This window comes from Symphalangus syndactylus, chromosome 2 (genome assembly GCF_028878055.3).
Source record: "Symphalangus syndactylus isolate Jambi chromosome 2, NHGRI_mSymSyn1-v2.1_pri, whole genome shotgun sequence".
NCBI lineage: Eukaryota > Metazoa > Chordata > Mammalia > Primates > Hylobatidae > Symphalangus > Symphalangus syndactylus.
In genome coordinates, this window is record NC_072424.2 from 123,045,379 (window position 1) to 123,068,473 (window position 23,095).

Here is a 23,095-nt window from a genome sequence, read left to right on the forward strand (position 1 = left end):
ACATAGGTTATCAAATATATTTGTTTCTTGTACACTAAATCAAGCAATAAGATTTTTAATTGTAAAACATGAGCTATATGATTTTATAAATAGAAAAACAGTATTTTCAAATTTTTTATTTGAATATTACTTTCATAGGTATAATTGCTGAGAATCTTGGTGAATTTTGATGGGGCAATATAAATATATAATCTATCAAGTATAAATAATTTGTTCCCATGAGCCTATGTAGAACAGAGATCAGCAGAGTTTGCGGGCCACATTATAGTTACTATTTTATGATCCTATTTTTAAGATAATTTTTAAAGCATGTCTATCTTAATTATTCAGAGATTTTTTTTCTATCCTTTTGTTTAACTTTTCTTTCAAGTTGCTTCAAGATAAGCACTTTAAAAGCAGAGTGGTTTGTAAAATGAAATAATCCCTTGAGTATTTTTATTTTCTTTGTCCCTTTAATATCCCAGATTGCTATGTCCTTTTAATTTTCAATAAGCAAATTTCTCAGAAGCATAATCATTTGATTTAGAAATTTTACATGAATACATTTATCCTTCTAAATAGAATAAAGACCTTTATTATATTAGTCTGAGTATTTCTCCCAGGTATTATCTTCAACCCAGTGGTCCAGGTTCCAAGGGATGCCTGTAATTAGATGTAATTACATGTCATATTCATCAACCAGTAGTATTTCAGGTCATGATTCTGCTACTCTACTCCCTAGACCTTTCCCACATTCTCTTCCCACCTCCCTTTTTAGAGCCTCCCTTATGATCCCTACCAAGGAAATGTCTCCAAATTACATCCTACTTCTAAAACTGTCTGGGAGCTAGCTCCCATGAGAGCCTATAATCAAGAGTGATAACAGGGAGCACGGCATTGTTTTAATGTCCATTTTTCCCTGAGGAACATATCTTTAATTTCCAACTTTAAATCTCTGTCTAAACCCCCCTCTATGAAGGTAGCTGCAGTGGGCCTGGCAGTCTTGCTCTAAAGTAGCTTCCTCTGCTTTTGGACTTGAGTTATGCCTCGGTATGCATGATGTGATTCTTCTGGTTTATTTTTTCTTGCAGTTCCTTGGAGTGTAGCAGCCAAAATAAGAGAATGAGTTTTCCACAGATGTCCAAGGCACACTTACTGGCCTCTTTTGCTTTATTCAGGATTTTCTAAAAAATAAAAAGTACATGCTTTGGGCCCAGGCAGACTCTGGATGGAGTGTGAGGTCCACACAGGAGTCTATTGGAGATTTGTTTCCATTCTGCACTCAATGTCCTAGAATTCTTCAGAGGTCTCCCGCCAAGAAAGTAGGTGGGGGCAAGGACACTAGACAGCCTAGCTGTCATTTTCCTCCTCCTTTTCTTCCACAGATTTTGCTTTTCATTTCTGTTTTCCAACATTGCTGGTCTTCCCTTGTGGATTGTTTTGAGCTCCTCAAACGAACCAGTAAATAAATAGTACAGATAGTGGTTTGTTTGTTAACGCAGTTAGCATCAGATTTACAATCCTCTTGCATTCCTCCCCCAAGTTTTCCTTGGCATTACTAGGCAGACCCAATTTGGTGACTTCCCAGTATTGCACTGAAGGATGGGCAGATAGGCTGTTGCCATGGAAACAAGGTAATTGCTCAGAGGATTCATCCTGCATAGGTAATATTGAACTAACTGCTGTACAGTTTCCCATTTATTACAAAACATTTACAAGGAAAATGGGATGTGTTTCATGATGCTAAAGTGTTTGCCTCTTTTCAAGAAGCTAAGCAAATGTTGGGGCGTGGTGGTTCACACTAGCAATTTGGGAAGATGAGGGGGGTGGATCACCTGAGGTCAGGAGTTCGAGACCAGCTTGGCCAACAACAGTGAAACCACGTCTCTACTAAAAATATAAAAAAATTAGCCAGGCGTGGTGGTGTGCATCTGTAATCCCAGCGACTAGGGAGGCTGAGCCGTGAGAATCGCTTGAACCCAGGAGGCAGAGGTTGGAGTGAGCCAAGATCATGCCACTGCACTCCAGCCTGGGTGACCAACTAAGATGCTGTCTCAATAAATAAATAAATAAATAAATAAGCTAAGTAAAAATTACCAAGAGGTAACTGATACCAAAAAATCCATTGGTAGGCCACAGGCCTTGGCTGGGTAGAGGATGTCAGTTCTTCTCTCCTTCTGTCTCAGGTGTTTATTTCCATTGAGTATTGCAGCGATCATCATCTGGCTTGCCTTGCATAGCAGTACATTGGGGAATATGTGTTCTTTTTTGTGCTGTTTGTTTGAACATCATTTGGTATTCCTTCCTTTTTGACTTCCTCCATTGTACAGAATGACCTGATTATCTTTTTCCATCAAAACTTCCTTTTCCTTTGTCTAATTGTTCATATACTCACCCATAATAACTTCCTTTAAAATGGAAGGCAAATTTTTCCTCTCACTGTCCTTGGATGGAATGGATTTAACTATGTGTTTTAATTCCAATCTGTAAAATGCCTTCGTGCATGTAGTAGGAGCTCAGTAAAGTTTCAGTGAAAATGCCTTCTGAAAAGACATTTATTATTCTTTGGCTCCAGTCTTCTTATTTGTAAAACCAAAGCCTAGATCAGTGTTTCTCAGCTTCTTGACCTCAGCTCACAAGTGGCTTCCTAGAGAGCATGTCTTCTGGTTAGGAATAATTTTCTTCCCTGGCTCTAGTGCAATGTCATCCCTTTCTGTATGTTGAGAAAGCCCATAAAATACTTTCTAAAAGTATGTATATCTCCTCACATAGTTCTCACTCACACCTCATTTGACATTGAGACTCGTGATACTAATCTAGATGACCTTCAAATTCCCATTTGGTTTTGATACTCTGCAATTCAGTGGTACTATTCTCCAGTCACCTCCTTGAGGAAATCAGGTCTGAGCAAATTGGCTTGGCATATCTTTTAGGAGCTCCCACATAGCACATGCTTACTGTTATTGTTACCTTACCACATTTTACTGATTTTATTCATCTGTCCTCCTTCAGTAGACTTGAACTCTTTGAGGATGGGTCTGTTTCTAATGTGGAGTTGTTTGCATGTGGCCTAGCATAGGATAACAGCAAATCTTCAATAAGTGTTTGGTGAACATAACAGTTGATTATGTTGATGTAATATGCCGTCCAGATTATAGCTTTATTAGTGCATTAAAAGCCGATGCACGTAGGGAGCCCTTACGAACTCTTTACAAATGCGCCTGTTATATCTATCTCCTAAAATATATTTAAGTTTCATGAGGACCAAGAAGGGTGAAGTGACCAACTGGGGTGTTGAGAGTGGGTATGCTAGAATAGACTGATTTGGGAATTTGTTTGTGTCCTTATTTGTGTAACATCCTCTCCATGCCAAGTATGATTGCCTTGCTTAAGATGGTGTAATATTAACATCATTGCTTTACAAATGCTAAATCAATTGTTTATTTATGGTACTGTTAATGGGATGGCTACTTTATCCCTTTCTTTTAAAGGCCACAGGACGGAGCCAAATTCTGACACCTCCATTTCCTCCTGTGATGTTACAGAGCCTGATTTCAGTTTCATAAAAATAAATTAAAATATATGCGCTAATATGAAATGTCAGCTAAAATCAATAGTAATCTATTTCTCTTGCAGTGTGAGCAGGACCCAAACAATCAATTAGCAGTAAGCTTGTCAAAATGCATGGGGCAGAGGTTGCTGGATGCTTCATCATAATTTTATTTGCCCAGAGCATTTGAATAAATGAAGTGAAATGTTTCCACAAGTCTCTGAATCTTTGATAGATAATTTTTGGACCTCCTGCTGAAATACTGTTGGCTAATTTCCTGCAGTAAATTTTTTCAGTGATTGTCACAACCTGGAGTAATAAATGACATTTTCTCCGATATGTTACTATGCCTCAGTGCAGAGAGACGACACATAGGCTATGTGCATGTCTGTAAGAATGCAGCTGTGTGTACATTTTTTTATGAAGAAAAATAGCTTCCTCTGGAGATTTTGCTGAAAATCCCATTCCTCCTCTCAAATAGCAGGCACTTAATAAATATTCATTGGGTTGCATTCTATTTTATTCTATCTCTTGGTATTCCCTGCCTCTGCAGGATTGGGGGAACAGAGTGGAAGGGATGATGAATATAGGAAGAAATGCATATGCATTGCACCAATGTAATCACAGAGGTCTGAATTGGCAATCAGACCCACAAGATGCAAGTAAGCTTTAATGTTGTGTTTCCTTAGCTTTATAGAAGGATACAGGGCAGGAACCTTAGCAGGCACATCATCATCATCCCATGGGGATCAGCAGATACTTAAGTACACAGCTCTTTTTGTCTCCTTCCCCACTGAGAGTATCTGCAGTGTCCCTAGACAGTAGCCGAGCTTCCCATATATCTTTTATATTGTTCTTGTCCCATAGGTCCAAGGCCTGCCAACCTTTGGCTCCCACAGCCCAAGTGTAGTTCCACGGAGATGACATTCCAAGTTTATGCTGCAGCTTCCAAGGAAGCAGGACTATGGAAAGGCACACATTCTCCCACATCAGCCCAAGCAAGTCTGATGAAAACCCTCATACAGGTATTAATTTTTTTATTACTTGAATTGCAAAATACACACCAAAGTGATTTTTAAAAAGAGAATTTTTATCTTCCACTGACTTTCATTGTCCAATGGGTGAGGTGCTCATGGGGGAAATCTCTCCATGAGAGTGAAATGAAAACTTCAACCATTAGGTGCTTAAGATGCCTATCAATCAGTCCCATAGAATGACTGGTTTGTGAGCCTAACAAACACCCAAACCTGTGGGATGGTTGAATTTAAGCCCAAGGAGATCCTTCTTTGTAGTGTCTTTCAACTCTTCCTTTGATTCTGGTCGCCCCAGTAATTCAGTCAGAGAAATGTCTCTCCTGTCTAGGAACCCTTACTCTAAATTTCTGTCTTTCATAATTTTTTACTTCTACCTTGAGATAGAATCTAAAAAACATGTTTCTGGGCACCAACCTACAACTGGGTTGAAAATCTTAGTGTAAGGCTTCACTCAAGAACTATATTCTACTGAGTTGCTTGTATAAGATCAAAATTCCTAGTTCAATTTACCTAAGTTGAATGTGAAGTCTTTTATTTTTTTGGAAGAAAAGATGATATTCTACAAAAACAATAACAATAATCCAAGTTCTACCTAAAAATAATGAATTTAAAATATAATAATTAAGCTTACAAATTATTCAGGACCAAGAATGGCTTAGAATTTTAAGCCATTCACATCCTGATAATCAGAATAAATATTAATTCCAAAGATGAGTCTGAGCCATGCTTTGCCTCAACACAGGACCAAATTGTATATTATACCTTTATATGTAGATATCTCCTTGAGATTTTACAACAGAAGTTTGTTCTCACTTGACATCTTATTTCTCTTGTTATTACCTCAAATAGAGACTAATATAAATACAGCTATTTTTATGAAAAAAAAATCACTATTGGAAAATGTGTGAATCAAGCATAGTTCATGAGAAATAAGAAAATGAATGTAATATCCATATACATCAAAGTTTTAGGCACAAAGAAGAATGGATAAAAATGTTTAAAACTTATCTCAGCATTATGCCCAAATTTATATTTTTTACAGTTTTATATACATTATATACAGAAGTCCCCAGTGGACTTCTATAAATGATATGATTACCTTTCAGCTTAATTTGAGTACATTACTGACATAGGTCAAATTATTTGAAGTTGTGTATTCAGGTAAAAATCGCTGAAATATTGTGGATAGCTGAAACATAAAATAAGAAGCATCAATTTGTGTGATGTTACTAAGAAGTTTTTCTTATAGTGCAAAACTTAGCATGATTTCCTAAAAGTCCATGGATAAAAACACATATAAAGTTAGATTATCATAATTTATATATGTCTACTTTTGCTTTATATATGTATAATGCCATTTATAGTTCCTCTTTATCTAATGCTTTAATTCCTTATCATTCTATTTTTAAAATTTTAATAATAATACCCCTATCATTTCTTCAATTTTCTCCATCTAGAGACATTATGTAATTCATATCTAACCAATATCAACACAGGATCCTGAATTCTCCATTAAAAAAAAAAAAAACAAAATTTTCTTTCAGTTGAATTATTCACTAAATATAGTTTGGCATCATTTTGTATGTTTGTTTGTTTTATAATGAATTGAATGTTTAGTTTGGAACATATGACCGAATAAACCAGTTGTTATGACATCGATAAGTTCTTAAATTCCCCAAACTTGCTGCAAGTGACAAAATTACAGTGCACTTCTGGGGTTTCAGGACGACAACTAACAGAAACATCATGTCTTCAAACAGGATTATCTAGTCAAATTCTTGCCAAATCCCCCTGACAAATTACCTCAATGGAGTTCCTTTCCAATGGAGACAAATGGACTCTTCTTCCAAATAGTTTCTGACCAATGTACTTCAATACATACTTGATAACCCAAGATGCACTTTCTGCTTTAATACCCTGTCGTCACTAGCAGAAAATAAATCAAGAAGTTCCCAATTAGTTCCAGTTTTGGTTGACTTAGAGAGATACATACCAGCTATTACATCGCCATTCTTGACAGGAGAGATAGTGTAAATGAAAAATATATCTCTCAAAATCCACTGGTTTCAAGCATACATTGTACATTCTTAAGTGTTCCTTCCTTAATCAGCAAATTACAATTTGTTATTAGTTCATATCTCCTGACTGACCTTTATCAGTTGAGGGGCTCTGACTGAGCAAGCTTTGAAGAAGAGAGATACAACTTTAAGGTGCCAAGTGCTGTTGCAGCTAATTTGTTAATATTTATGGCCTCAATCCACAAGATGAGTTATGTAAGCACACTGCAATTTTCAGTAGACATTTATGAGAGTGTGAGATCTGGAGTAGGAAAAGACAGCTTTGGAAAAAAAAAAGAGAAATCACAGATAACAAAATTTTAAGATAACTTTAAATGACCTTAAAGTAATATGGTCTTTTTTGCATAACAAATAAAAATTGGAAACACGCAAACATATTCATTTAACTTAGACACTCATAAATATTTATTGCCCTTTTAGATTGCTTTACTGCGACACACTAAATTTGTAGAAACCTAATAACCATGGCTTGATTCTACTTTTGTAATTAGAACACTAAAAAGAAAATAAAGTGGTTTATTTCTATCCAATGTGTTCTTTAACTTGGCTTGCATAGCATCCAGGAAAATTGCTGTTGTTGTTTGATATGGATAGTCTGTACATCTCTAGCCATTCCAGCATTATGGGCTGCCCCTGAGAGGTTGAAATAATAACAAAGTGTGATAATACACATATTAAATACAAGCAGTGTTTTTATATGCATTTATAGTAAAAGCATTAGAAATCACCTTCTGGGACTACAGTTTTGGGAATGTTGTGAGTTAAATCATATTTTTGTTGTGATGAATAGTGTTATGTTGCTAAATAAAACATGAAAAATGTAGAAAATGAGTGTAATCCTTACTCTGTGGCATTATTTTATAACAGCATATATGTCTGTGGATAATTTGTTACATAGTTTCACATTTGGTCAAGGTTTAATAAAGGTAAATTTGTTGATTCTAAAAACTCTTGTGTTGTCAAAAAACCCAGAAAACGAGATCTGTCATTGACTCTATGTCCTTTAAGTAAGTCAGAAGACACTAGTATGCATATCAAGGCTATGACATTATCCATTACAAAATAAGGAACAAACCAAATATCAGCATTGTGGTATGCAGGCACAGTATCAAAGGCTGAGAAGAGCTTGTCCTAAAAATAAATTGCTAACAACAACTCCAGTATAAACAAAAATGATTATTTAAAGAGAAAAAAATCATATTTTTTCTTAGAACAAACATCTAAAATATATTTCATCATTAAATGAATAGTAGAACTCCATCTCCAAAAATATATTTCATCATTAAATGAATAGTAGAAATCCATCTCCAAGATAATTTTGCATGAAAATAAATTATATGCATTAACATTTTTCTTTAAGTCAATATAAATTTAAGATTGGATAGAGAAAATGTTTACTGTTCCCCTCATTTCATTGTCCTTGGGAGAGGCAATACTACAGTCATCAGCATTGCAAATGTTATGATTTTATAATCCACATTTAATTTTTTGGCCCTCTGCAGACTATGTCACTGGAATGGCAGATCCCCACAGGATGCAGGAAAGATAAATTTTCATCATATGCACATAATTATTATATGGATTCCCCTCTGTCTTAATCTGATTAATGAAGGTGATAGTCATGCATATCCAAACACAAATAGTTCTTTCCATCTAATTTTGTTGGAAATTTTGTTCCAACAAAATTTATTCCAAATTTTGATAAATTTGGAAAGATGATCACCAGATATAGAAGAAAAGCCACAGCACATTCATAATGCTTTGATGGCACTGAGCCTGACCTTGCAGAGAGAGGAGGTTGATGTATGGAGCAGATTGAGAGCTGATTTCCCATGCCCATGGACAAGTCTGGCTCGCCTCCTAGACTGTTTGTAGCAGGGAATTTCAGTGCAACCTCTGGCCTCTCTATCCAGGAAATTTGCATGCATCCGCTGGCTGAATTTTCACATTTCACTGAATTTCCATGAAAAATGTGTTTAGAGCAGTATTTCATACCTGAAATACTTTTACATTTAGAATCATTGAATTTTAGATCAGAAAGCTAAGAGAACATTTACTCCCATCCATCATTTAACAGATGATAGCAATGAAATTCAAAAGGTTAAGTGGCTTTTCTGAAGCCATGAGATTTTGTGTGTGTGTGTGACAAAGCCTAGACATTCTCAATGTTGGCTCAGAGCTCTTTCATTTCTACTCTAGGATGATTCTTTATTAAATAGCTTATAGTATTAAAATCTGTTAAGAGGCTGGTATATCTAGACTTTTTAAAAAGTTAAAGTTAAAGGAGTTTTATTTAATTTATGTAAATTATGCAGTCAAATGTGCAGTATAGATAAGTTGAAAAGAGCTTCGAATAGATTAATGCATTTGACATTTCAAAGCTTGAGTATTAGTAATCGATTATGTGCAACAAAAGAAAACATCTGTTTATGTATCTGAGAGGTTGTAAGCTCAAAGAAAGCAGGAACCACGTCTAATGAATTTCCATGTTCCTGATGCATAACAACTTATCTAGTGCATAGTGAACACTTGATATATTTATTGCATGCCTAAAGAAAACATTACATGGTGAAGAATTAGAAGGAATTAAAAGCATGCATGCTCTTAATGTATGTTTAAAATAGTTCCGTGACAAAACTGCAATGATAGATTCCTGGAAGTCCATGTACCTTAGGGACATGTCATCAAAGGAACATTCAGGAAGGTGACAAAGCTGACAACTGGATTAAGAAAAGGGTTTATCATTTAGGAAAACTAGGAAGCTTTAGGTGTCATTGCAACCCAGAGGACTTGGGAAAAGAAGCAGATAATCCAAAGTAGGAAGAAAAAAGGATTAAAGAAAAGAAAGAGTAAAGAGGACTGGATACTCCCTAAGTGGAGATATGATGTTGGAGATAGTTGGCTGTACCTTAATGAACTCCAGAAGACAGTCTGTCATTTGTTTTGCTTCCAAAGCTGAGCATCTATAAAGAACAGAAAACAGACTGTTTGTTAGGAGAAATTCAAAACCAGTAAGGGTGATCAATTCTTCTACATGAAGACTTCTGTTGTGCAAAATTTTTATTTTAACTTTATTTCTTATGAAGCAAAGCAAAATAGTTCTTCTTTTCAATCACTTATAAAAACACTTATTCTGGAAAATGTAACTGGACCCAACATTAAATAAAGAGTAATAAAGTGAAAAGTGAAAAAAGAACAATCTTTTTTTGAAGAAGTTTCATGCTAGAAATGAGATCAACTGTCCACCTGAAATGTAAGCATGGTACTTTTTTTAATTAAAAAATTAAAACTATATTATGTAGGTATGCATATTATAGTAAAGCGAGGGTGGTATAACAAATGTAAATAGCTTGGTGTTCTTGCAGCATGAAGAATGAAAGAGGATGTGGTGAGGGATGTCAGGACCTCACTCTTGATGAACCCTGACTACTTGGAGGATAAATGGATTTCCAATGCCCTTACCATTGCTAGACTTAGTGTTAACAGAAGAAATAAATAAAAGCAAGTGGGAGAAGTTGCATTAGAAACCCACGAGAGTATGATGAAACATGTTGGAGGTTTTGAGTCGGGTGCCATGGGAAGCTCATCTCTGGAGCTCCGACTGAAACATGCAGCACCTTCAAAGGCAGTGAGCCTTGTTTGTACAGTCAATGATTTAAGAGAGATTAAGGATTTTCTCATTTAGTGCATGTACTGAGATGGCTTCTAGAGATTAGATATACCCTACATTTTGCCTCAAGATATTTTCCTTGTCCAGGTAAGTGCTAATGTGCAAAACTTTCTGAAGAAGCACAAAGTCCAAGGGAACTATGCTAAGACTATCCGAAGTCTATGAAGCCAACACTTTTTATTATGATTAGGTGTGGAGTGAAAAAACTAAACTAAGTGGTTGAGGTATTCATGAAATGTAACTTCAGAAAGCTGTGAAATGCTCCAGAAGTGTTTGAGACCGACCATGAGATAAAATGCTAACAATATATTGGAACTAAATTAAAAGGAAGGTCAGGACACAGCCATGTCTGAATGGGAGATATAAAACACAGTGAATTCAAATTGATAATGCTGAGGCAAGAGATCATTCATTGCTCTTCCATTTTTCTTTTAGGGAACAAGCAATAAAATTGAAATGAATGAGCCAATTTTTAACCTAATTTTCATACAGCATCATTTCTCCTGAAGGTCCACCAAAGATAGAAACCGAAGAGAAAAACAACTTACTTCACCTTCAACTCATCTCATTGAAGGGGGAGGGCTTGATATCTCACCTGAGAAATACTCTTTTTAAAATAGAAATTCTGAGCTACAAATGGGCTTTTATTCTTATGTGCATACATTCTGAACTTACATAATAGTGCATAGCTCAGTCTCCACACATACACATGAATACACACACATACACATATACACTCACACCTCCAAATATGCACTTTGTTCTCTCTCTGTCACCGTGTCATCTATCCACAAATCTGTCTATTTATCTTCATTTCTAAGTCATCTAAAATATGGTTTTTGTTCTGCGTGTGATAGTGTTTTTACCCCCTTGTGCTTTTATCTGTCTTTCTCAGTGATAATATGTCTGTTTTAATTATCATCTAGCAGATAAAAAGTTGTTACTTTGAAGAGTTTATCAAGAGATTCTACGTGATTCTTTTTTTAGAAGTTGTCAAAATTGTGTCAAGAACCATGAAAGGTCTGAAATTTTACCCTGTGTGCAAGCTAAAAGGGTAGCCTACCACAGCTTCATGGATGCCAGCTGAAGAAATGAGACTCTTGGATCAGAGACAAAAGAAAGACTTTGTTATTCACAGCACAACAGGCCTTTTAGGCTTCATGTTCCCATCGGTTCCCCGTCCCCCTAGTCCCAAGCAGGGCAGCAAGAGCAGCCCAGACTGCTGCACACACAGCAGGTCTTTGGCCCTGATGAACCTGAGCTGAGGAAACCCATTCATTTACAAGGGCTGTTAGCAAACATGCTCAAACTTTGCCCCAGAGAGACATTATCTTTGTTATCCTGGACAGCAGGGAAAAAAAAAAAAAAATTCTGTCCTTTGCTCTAGAGAGAGACACTGTATCTTCCAAAAATCTGTTTGCTCTGTATACATCCTTGAAAAGACAGTCCAGAACAAAATATTGTCAGTGCATTTCAGCAGAAATATGAGAGAACTATTGAGCCTTGTCTCCCACTATGGACTTGCTTCTGTAGTTCTGAGCACATAAGGTCCTAAATGTTTATTTTTAACAGCCCAAAGGGTAAATATTTAGTTTGCCTGTCAGTTTCCACAAAGTTCTCTTGTCAAACAATAAGCACTCTTTTCTTTTTCCTTTCCTTCTTTCTTTATTTAAAAAATCAATCTTGGTACAGAGGCACTGATCTCTTGCTTCTGTGTTTTGACCTTAACAACCTCAATAGTTTTTCAAACATGTACTGTATTGGGGTGATCTCTTTTCTTCCATCTTTCCTTCTTTCTTGGGCTGCAGTCCCATGCTATCTGGGTGAACATTCTAGCTCTAGTGTTTATGTGTTGCCAACGTCTGCTGCAACTAATGAATTGGGTTGTCTGTGTGTTTGATAAGATCTCAGTAGGTGAGGATTCCAGCACCATTTGATTGTTTCATTCTTGGATTTTTACAGATTATGTAATGCTCACCTCTTCTCCTTCAAGATTCCTCTGAGTACACCTATTCCTTCATTTCATATAAGTTTCACACTGGCAAAGGATCATACCACAGGAAAGCAGTGTTCCAAGTACTTCTGTAAAAACACAGGTTCATGTCCAGCTTCCTAAATCTGGGAAAGAAGAGGATTTTTATTTTTCTTTAATTGTATGCTATAAATAGTAAATGCTATTCTTAATGTAATGAAAATGATCACAAACATATCCTCACTTTTGCAATCAGAGAAGTTTGGGCCCCTTCAAAATAAACTTCTTGGAAGTCGTTGACTTATTTCACTCTTTTTTGCTTTTACACAAAATGTGTTTGGCATTGTCTTCAGAATCTAACATAAATTTTTAAAATTTTCTTCCCAAAGTAGCCAATCTTTACCCTTTCATACTGAATTCTAGTTTTGGAAATCATTAAAAGTTATTTAGGGCCCAATACAAGAAGCAGATAAACAAATGGGTTTAAAAATATGTGAATACATGTAATGAAACAGATACCCTTGTGTGGTTGACAAATCGGCCCCAAAGACAGTTCTGGCAGAAAAGTTCCAAATGTTTCAGGTTTTCACAGCTTTGGAGGAAATTAAAAGTAGCTTGTCTTCTTCAGAGGTTGGGGGATTCCTTCAGTGAAAGTATAACAGATGAAAACTTATTTAAGATGTACTTTTTTCTGTGATTTTTATTCATAAAAACAGGAATCATTTTTAAGATAAAGAGATTATATCAAACTAGAGGAATTTTGTCCACGGACATCATCTGTGCATTGCCAGATCCTATGAAATCACTTGAAGAGTTGCCTACATTGCCAGCAAAATGACTCTGTTAATTTCTCCTTCTTTTATAAACTCCCGTGCTCCTTTGCTGTATCTCGTTTTTGGAAGATACTGTGTTTGGTCAGAAACAATGGATATTTGTGAATAAATCCTATCATTCACATGGCATTGAGTTAAATTTAGGGAAATAACCAGTCAGCTTAAGTTTTACTCATATATTAAAATTGGGAATTTTTTTTTTTTTTCGAGACAGAGTCTCGCTCTGTCACCCAGGCTGGAGTACAGTGGTGCAGTCTCAGCTCATTGCAACCTCCGTCTCCCAGGTTCAAGCAATTCTCCTGCCTCAGCCTCCCAAGCAGCTGGGACGACAGGTGCGTGTCACCACACCTGGCTAACTTTTTGTATTTTTTAGTAGATACGGGGTTTCACCACGTTAGCCTGGTGATCTCGATCTCCTGAACTCATGATCCGCCCACCTCGGCCTCCCAAAGTTCTGGGATTACAGGCATGAGCCACCACACCTGGAGTATTAATACCTGGTCTACAGGATGATTTTTAGATTAACGAGATAATATATTTGAAGGTAATGGCAAAATTGAAAAAGAATTGATGCTCAACAATTCTCTTTTCACCTTCCCTTTATCTTCCTGCTTGCCTTGCTCAGGATTGTATTTTACATGTCAATTTAATATTTCCTTTGGAACAGAGGAAATGGATCAAAGCCTCTACGCTTATGGTGGCTGAGCTGCCAGCTTGAAATTAATTCTCAAAGTGCATGCCTACTCACAACAAAGAGGCAGGAGAGATAAGGGGCATCTTCCTACTAGCTCCTTCCCTGTGTGGGATGCAGATGGATCTGTGTAACAAGATGGGAATAGAAACAGAATCCACCCCAAACTACTGAGGTAGGCTTCAACCTTATGATGTTAGCCAAGAAACTGTTTAAATACTATTTCCTTCAATATGCAACCCTTTCAGTGGGGGGAACCATCAAGAAAAACATAAGACCCCTGTTCAATGGGGTGAGAGCAGGTCAGCGTAGCAGTGGAGTCATCTACAGAAGGATAAAAGAGCTAAGTTCTCCTTCTCCAAATGCTTCCTCAAGCTTCTCTACTAGGTGGCAACCGGGACCCTGTATCTGAGGGGAAGAGGGTCCTCTGCTCAGGAGAATGTTTGGAACTTGGAGGGTGTGGAATGCGGGAGGGGGTATAGCCCTGGGGAAAAGAGAGTTTTGAAGTTTTGAAGATTTTACTTTTCTATTAATATTTTTTTTCAGGCTCCTGAAAATACTTGGAGATTTTGTGGAGTAGCATTAGCATTGCACAAACAGAGTCCTTTTGCCTGAGGTTTTCCCTGAATCCTATCTCCTGGGAACCTAGGAGACACTGTGGGAAAGGTGAGTCCACAGAGGCAAGAGAAATGGCATCCTAACAATCTAAAATGCCACATATAGTCTTTTCCTTGGTGATTCTCAGTTTCTACTATTGAACTTCCCTGAGTTATTTCCAGCTATAGGGTGAGGAGGGGGCATTTAAATTCCTCTTTCTATATTGTTTTCTATTCAATCTCGAAACTGTTGGGAAAAGAAAGATAAATTGGATGCTGTTTTGATTGGTCTCTGCCACTGTTTTTTTTGTTCATGCATTGGTATTCTGAGATTGGCCAGCAGTGCAGCTCTAGCCCTGTGGGAGAAACTATAAAAGTCTAAAGGGAAAAGAAAAAAACTGCATGCTAAATTGGGATGGGGGAAAAGAAAAAGGAAATCCCTGTAGATCAAGGAAGGACCAGTAACCTACATCTAGTCCCCACTATCAAATTTACCGTTTTTTGTTTTTTTTTTTCCAAAAAGCCTAGTATTCTTGGACATCACATTTTAAAAGAAAGCCAAAAATGAAAATCTCCATTCATTGAAATAATAAATAACCCTTTCTACTGGCAGAAGTGAGTACAACAAATGGGTCCCAGTACAATTCTACTGATAAGGTTCCTGGGAGCTGCTGAACTGTCAAAACAAGAACACGTAACTACTGAAGCTCAGTGCAAAAAAAAAAAAAAAAAAAAAAGGTCAAGTGGATGCTACAAGAGAGCCTTACTTTTTAAAAAGATTTAAGGCCACAATGATAACAAAAAATTAGCAGGAGAAGCTAGAGTAAAGTTGAACAATTAGTCTCTAATTGTTGTTATCATAAATATTTACAACTGTAAATATAGGTACACCTTTCAAGAAAAGCTTTGTGTTGCCTTTGCCTGTGAAAATTGGACTGCATTGAACTAATCAATTTGATAGTACATGTGGCCTTCTATCTTCAACATAGCAGAAATGTCACTCTCAGGTAGGAGTGCATGGGTAGCATACAATTTTTGAGCCCCAATATTTTCTGTCCAGGGTTTCCTGGTGCCCTTTTATACTGGCCTCATGGTTAGACCTACGATGTTTTGCACTGTGATTGCATGAGGGCTGCTGGTTTATACCGGCTGTGCGCTCCTGGTGTTTATAGTGAAGTATCGCCCCAGTGGGAGAGCTTTAAAGAATTCTTTTTGTGTTATTCCCTCAGCCACCAAGAGCTGTAAATCATCTTTTCAGATGTTGGCTTTCCTTGGCTTTCTGGCCCGCCTGGCTGATGGTATGATGGGACAAAGTACAGAGAGGATGCAACTGTTTTGCAGCAAGTTTCTGAAACTCAGCACATCCTGAAGGCTTCCTTCCACCTTTACCATCTTAAAAGTAGTATTTTAAGGTGACTAGGATGCCATGAATAGCTCTTGACGTGTATTACTAAGTAATGTGAAAAATCAATATCCATTTCAAGGAACTGCTTTATTTCACAAGGCTTTCTTGCAGTGCTCACAGTTCTGGCACAGACTTTATTTTCCATAAGGCTCAGAAAGACCAATAATACTTTGTTGCCATTTTTATTTTTATCAATAAAATTCCTTTGGCTGTCAAATCTTCTCTTAAGCAATGTTTAAGAGTTTGAGCAGCAAAAATGTTTGAGGCTATTCTAGAATTAGAGATTCAATTTTATTCCACCCAATGCAAATACTATTCACTGACATGTACTATGTGTTAAGTACCCACCCACAGTGGTGCACAAGACAGAAACCTAGAGATATAGACACCTGCCTACATCAAATCCACCCCCAGCTCTGCAAGTCAGTTCTTCGTATCCATATCAGTCTGGATTTTCCAGAGAACATATATATCCCATTGGTTCTCTTTTTTGGAGGGAGAATGAGAGAGAGAGAGACTGAGATTTATTTTAAGGTATTGACTCACATGATTGTGGAGGCTGGCCAGTCTAAAATCCATAGGGTAGATTAGGAGGCTAGAAATTTAGGCAGGATTTATACATTACAATCTCGAGGCAGAATTCTTTTTTCTCTAGGAAACCTCTGATTTTTGCTCTTAAGACCTTCCAGTGACCACGTGAGTCCCACCTACATTATGCAGGGTAATCTGCTTGACTTCAAGCTAACTGATTATAGATGTAAATTACACATCCACAAATACCTTCACAGCAATACCTGGGCAAGTATTTGACCAAACAAATGAGCATGATAGCCTAGCCAAGTTGACATATAAAATTAATCATCACAATATGCAAACTATCTCAGGTTTCTCTACTCTTCGTTATCTTTACTGTTGCTATTCTTTTTTAAACAATCAGTTTCTTTCACCTGGACAAATGCAACAGTATTCTACCTGCTCTGTTATCAGTCAGCATACTTTGGCTTATGCTATGGTAACAAGCAAACCTTACATCTCAGTGCGTTATGTTGGTAAGGTTTTGTTGATTGCACACTTTACATGTTGGCTCTGGCTGTATTCAATGTTACATCTTTACTGAAGGACTTGGGCTGAAGGAGCAGCTCCTGTTGGAGTTGTGCTGCTCTCATGGTCAAGGGAGAAAGAATAATGGCAAGACACCATGATGGCTCTTTGCACTGCCACTCCAGTGTGGCATCAGTTATTCTGCTTATACTTTATTGGCCAAGGTAGGTCAGAGGGCCACAATTGATGCCAATAGGTAGGAGGTGTATCTTTTTACAAAAAAGGCCAAGAAGTATTTTAAAATAGTAATATACTTACCACAACCTCTCTCTATCACCTATTCTCCACAATGTAATCAGAGATGTTCTTAAAATAAAATTGAATTATGTCAATTCTCTCCTTTAAAAAAACCTTCAAATATTCAATGCTGTATTTGTCAGAGTTCTCCAGAGAAACAGAATCAAGGAGTTCTGTTTGTGTATAAAGATAGATGATAGATAGATAGATGATAGATAGATAGATAGATAGATAGATAGATAGATAGATAGATGATAGATAGATAGATAGACAGATAGATAGATAGATGATAGATAACTTATAAGGAGTCGGCTCCCACAATTATGGAGGCTGTCAAGTCCTAAGATCTGCAGAGTGAATGAGAAGACTGGAGACCCAAGAGAACCAATAGTTTAGTTCTGAAAGTCTGAGAATCAGGACAGCTGGTTGTGTAGTTCTGTTAATAGTTTAAAGCTGAGCAGGCTCAAGACCCATGAAGAGCCAAGGTTTCAGTTCAAGTCTGAAAGCAGGAAAAAGCCAATGTCCCAACTTAAATGCCATTAGGAAGAAAGAATCCTCTTTTACTTGGGGAAGGGTCAGGCTTTTTGCTCTATTCAGGGCTTCAACTGATTGGATGAGGCCCACTCACATTAGGGAGAGCAATCTGCTTAATTAGTCTACCAATTAAATGTTAATCTCATTCAAAAACACCATCATAGAAACACTCTGAATAATGTTTACCAGGTAGCTGGGCATCCTGTGGCCCAGTCAATTGACACATAAAATTAACCATTATAAATCCATTTTCAAATTCCCAAAACACTTGATTATAAATTCAAACTCCTACCCATGATCCATAAGGTCATGTTCCTCCAAGCCTCACCTCAGGCCGTATTCCCACATGCTTGTTCTATTGTAACCACAGCACCGGTCTGACTGCTCCTGAAACTCATCAAAATCTTGGCCGCTGCAGTATTTTTATATTCACTGACCTCCTAGGCTGGAATCACTCTTTCTCTGCCTCCAATGCTTCGCATGTCATGACTGGATCTTTCCCACTTTTCTAGTCTCAATTTAAATGCCTCTTCATTGGAGATACCTCCCTTGATAATCCTACCTAAAGTACCAGTGCTTCTTTCATTTCTACTTTCTTTCATTAACCCATTATCTCTGGTGAAGTACCTTGGTTATGTTTCAATAGCCATTCTTAATGATCCAAAATTATTTATTGTCTCTCTCCTCTACTCAATGTAAGTGTCAAGACGGTTATACTTATGTCTGTTTTTCTCACCAATGCCCGTCTAGCCCCAATATAGCTCATGATACATCATAAGCATTCCATAAACATATAGTAAATAAATGAAAAATTGAATGGGCTGTGAGAACTCAGAAATGAGTGAGGCAAATCTATTGGGTCTAAGTATGATTGCAGCTCAATCTAAATGAAAAATTTTTCCAAATAGAAAATAATTAACTACCTTTATAGTTCTCCATAAAAACACTTTTAAAATTGTCTAGTTGGTGCCAGGAGTTCTTGAGGTTTATGTGACTATTTACTCTTTAGTGATCATGCAATGCCAGAGAGGTTGAATGACTATCCTGTAATAATCCAAAGTTTTCTTTAATTCTGACTAATAAGTTTGTACAACAAGTAAAAATACTGACTTCACTTTGATAGGGGGCCCTAAATTCTGGATTTCCTATTTGATGGTTTATTTTGCCTAGTGTTAGATTGGGTTGGAAATATTTCAAGACTCTTGGAGTCCTCTGAGTTTTATTCATCCAAAACGCCATTGTCACATACAAAGATTGATTTCCAAGCCTCGGCTTCCTCAGATATAAAATAACAATGACAATATTATCCTTTCTAATGTGTCTAGCACAGGTCTTAGCCCTCAGAAAATCTCAGTGGGCTGCAGCTGTTCTTAGCGCATAGGTGGTAAGATGAGAAGCCTTGGTAGGTCAGCCCAGAAATGAAGAAGAATTAGTTTGGACTTGACTGGGAAACCTGGGATGCTCCAATCATGGGACTGATAGAATTCAAGGCAGGCTGACCACACATTTCCAGGACCAAAGTTTTAAAGCCCATGAGGACTGGAGAGAGTAAGATAGTGCAAATATTCAGAAGAAATTATGTTAGTGTTTAAAATATGAGGACATGGACTCAAGAAAGAGAAGAAACATCCAGAACTCAGATAACTAAGGATCCAGGGCACAGGACAATCTGTAAGTCTCATGCAAAGTTCCTGAAACCTTGTTTGATAAGTATCAGCTGGCCCAGACCAAGGGCCCTCAGTGATAGAAATTGAGGTTTCAGTGGCAAGGACACCCGAAGTATCAGCGCGATAGTGGAGGGCTCAAGCATTATGAGACTCTCTGCATGTCGAAATAAGAGGTCGCCATGGAGGTGATAATACCTTGACTTTATAGCACTAATATAATGTCTTATTATCTAAGCAATGATAGTTTGAACCATGAAGGATGTAGTACGTATTTGGAGTAACTTGATGTATGTGATAACTAAAGCCAAGAATAGTTTAATCACATAATTCACCCATGAAGCTGGAGTGGGAGCATTGCATATGCCTTTTTATGTCCAGCCCATAATTTTACCTCTCATAGTAGGGACTCACAATCAATAAATATCAAAAGTACACAATGGATACTTGACATCTCCACCTTCCTAGAAAGATCTGTGTCTATTTTGGTTGGATGCCTAGTGTAGCCTTGGGGAATTTAGTCAGGAAAGGACCAGCCATGATTCTGGACTGGACACCAATAACAAAACATATTTTCATAAATAAAATGAGTGCATATTTCTTTTCCTTTTATCTAGTGAACGTAAACTATGTTGGCTGTTCAGTTTTTATTCTTATTCCCACTTGTGAATTGATTCTGTGTTCCCTTTTATGACTGATTTTATAATGATCTCCATGTGACATGTTAGTCTTATGTACAAGTGGAATAGGTAGCTGCCCACCAAGTACAATGTGAAAATCTGATGATCCAATTCTCCCACTGTCTTACCCCGTCACCTTGATTGATTAGTCTAGACACCAAAATGAGGTGCTGCTGAGGCTTCTGTGTGATTACAGATGTCACCTGGGAAGGAAATATGTCGAGTCCTCATTAGTCATTAACACCATCTCAGATAACTTCATCGGGGTGAAAAAATGACAGCGTGATGGCTTTTTGTATCTATTTTTTGTTTTGTTTTTTATTTTTTTCTAACTATAAGCATTTACTTCTTAAAGAATTGCTATGAATAAAGAAGTTTCTATTAGAAAAGGTTCATCCTAGAAACTTCAGATTGTGGTTCTTTGGTGGCACTTTAAAATAATCTGGGAAGATTTTTAAATCCTTGCACCAAATCTGCACCCCAACAATATGTGTGAGTCCCCGGAAGCAGAACCTTGGAGCCAGAGCTTTCTATAAAGCTCCCCAGGTGATTCCACTGGGAAGCCAAGGTTGACAACCACTTCTCTGGATGTCCTCCAGCATGAATAGGATAATAACATGAAGCATTTATAAAGGTTATTTATCCTCACAGCAGAATTAAGAGATTGAGCAAACCATTTAAAACATAGGTTAAAATAAATAATAATCTTTAATTCAGGATACATGGAGACTGGGGATTGGTGGTAAGGGGCAATCCTTTACCTGTGTGTGGCCATAATACTTATCTTTAGTAAACTTGTTAATTGTGAAAAGAGAAAAGGGACCAAAAGGAGTAGAAAAAATACATATAATGGTGTTGATAAGAGGAAATAGTTTTGAGTAATAAGATCTTACATCGAATCTTATTTTTATCATATGACTAAAACAAAATTGACAATGGAATAATGATTGCATTTACACTGTATTACTTCCCACTTTCTGAAATTAAAATATAATATACATGCTGTAAAATGGACTCTTTTTGGTGTCTAGTTCTGCAAGTTTTGACAAACACAGTTTTGTAACTACCATATAGTAGTTACCCCCTTAAAAACTACCGCCTTCCTATTTGTAGTCAACCTCTCTCCTCCACCCTTAGACCCTGCCAATCACTGATTTCTTTCTTTCTTTTTTTCTTTTTTAGAGACGGGTTCTCGCTATGTTGCTTAGCCTGGCCTTGAACTCGTGGCCGCATACAGTCTTCCTGCCTCAGCCTCCGGAGTAGCTGGGACTATAGGTGCATACCACTGTACCCTGACCTCTTTTCTATTCTTCTGGTTTTGCCTTTTCTGAATCTATTGTAAATAAAGTCATGCAGTTTTGTTGTCATTTTAATAGTAATATTTTAATACAGCATAATTAATGTGTAGATTTTCTGCAATACGTTCTGTAATGATCAGATATTCTTGCCTGAAAGAGAAACCTGTCATCCTTAACCAGGAAGAATTTATTTTGAGAGCTACCTGCACTGTAAACAAACATGCAGACCTGGGGGAGGTGGACTGCCTGGGAGGGCAGAATTTACCAATTAAAACCAAGTTCAGTGATAGAAATACTCCACACCAGTCACATAATTAAGCCTAAGGAAATAAAACACAAGACAGAGAAAATTTTTTTTAACTAACAAAAAATAAATGCTTACTTTTCTTGCTAGAAAAGCAATATATAGTAAAAAAAAGTAGAAGCAAAGGCAAGTAGAAGGAACTGTCCTCCCACCACCAATTAAAAATAATAGATTTTATCCACAATTTAAAAATATTTCACACATAGTAATACACACACATTTATGTAAATATATAGAAATATATATATATATTTTACTTACAAAATGGATATTTTGCATGCTGTTTCATAAAATATCTTTCTCTCAAAGCTTTTTACTGAATTATGAATTATGGATGGTTTCTGCCAACAGTACATGGTAATGGTTGAAAGTAGAGGAGTTAAGAACATGGACTTTGAATCAGACAGACCTGACTATTATCCCAGCTCCTCTACTTACCAGATCTGTGACCTTGAGCAAAATACTGAAATTCTGCAAGCTTCATTTGTCTCACTTGCAAAATAAAGACAATTATACCTAATTTGTAAGTGTGTTGTGAGTATTAAGATAAAATAATACACGTAAATGATTTAGCACTTTGCCTGGAAAATAATAATTATTCTACCAAGTTAGTGAACAGGAAAAGCTCAGGAAATACTTGAAATCAACATTTTTTTTTTTTTTTTGGACAAGGAGTTCTCCCATTTTCATTGCATAAAACGTATTCATTCCTAGCCCCCAGTTGGAATTTTCACAGGCCCCTGACTTTTCTGTTCATTGTTAGGTAATTGAGTACTACCTAAATCACTTTAAGTTGTAAACATATTCTCATTCAGAAATTAGGTGGCCTATTCCCAGATAATAACCAAAATTCTCAACATGATATAATGTCAAGTCTTCTCCCAGCCTCTGCTTTGGGGTAGAAGACTTCAGTGGAAAATGTAGTTGTGATAACTTTTCTATTGCATTGTACTCTTCTTCCATTCCCTGGCTGACTACCCAATTTCTAACACTTCACATGTTGCAGTTGGAGAGGGAGGAGTGATAACTATGCAGGAAAGGTCTTGCTGGAACTAATATTATACATAGGCCTGTGCTGTTGGGGCCGGTGGACAGGTGACACTCTTGGGGGCACTTTATTTGGCTCTTCAGAGGACTCTGCTGGGCCCTCTGTCCTGCAGCTCTCTTGACTCAAGAGAAAGCATCTCTATTTCTGAGAGGCCCTCAGGACTCTTTTTTTCCCAGCAATTTGGCGCTTACCTCCGGGTTCCGGCTGCTTTTGTTGCTCTGCTCATTATGCAGTCATCTGGAATAGGCTCATGATGAATTCCTCTAACATGGAAGAGCCTTTCGCTCCCTCTGGTCCATGAGAACCCTGGAGAATCCCTTGCACCAACACAGTGGAAATGCAGGTCACCTCAACATGGAAACATTCTTCTGACTCCACGACTAAAGCTGTTAGGAATGAAGAAATAAAATTTGTGTTATCC

General features: G+C 37.1%; 1 long non-coding RNA gene across 1 annotated transcript; it reads right to left on the minus strand.

Annotated features, from left to right (window-relative positions):
• Positions 1–6,736: 6,736 nt before the first annotated feature.
• LOC134735887 (uncharacterized) lies at positions 6,737–12,413 on the minus strand. The gene is made up of 3 exons (XR_010119455.1): positions 12,290–12,413; positions 9,550–9,604; positions 6,737–6,901 (listed from the first exon to the last, which is right to left on the minus strand). It is a non-coding gene; the product is annotated as an uncharacterized lncRNA (long non-coding RNA).
• Between the last annotated feature and the right edge of the window lie 10,682 nt (positions 12,414–23,095).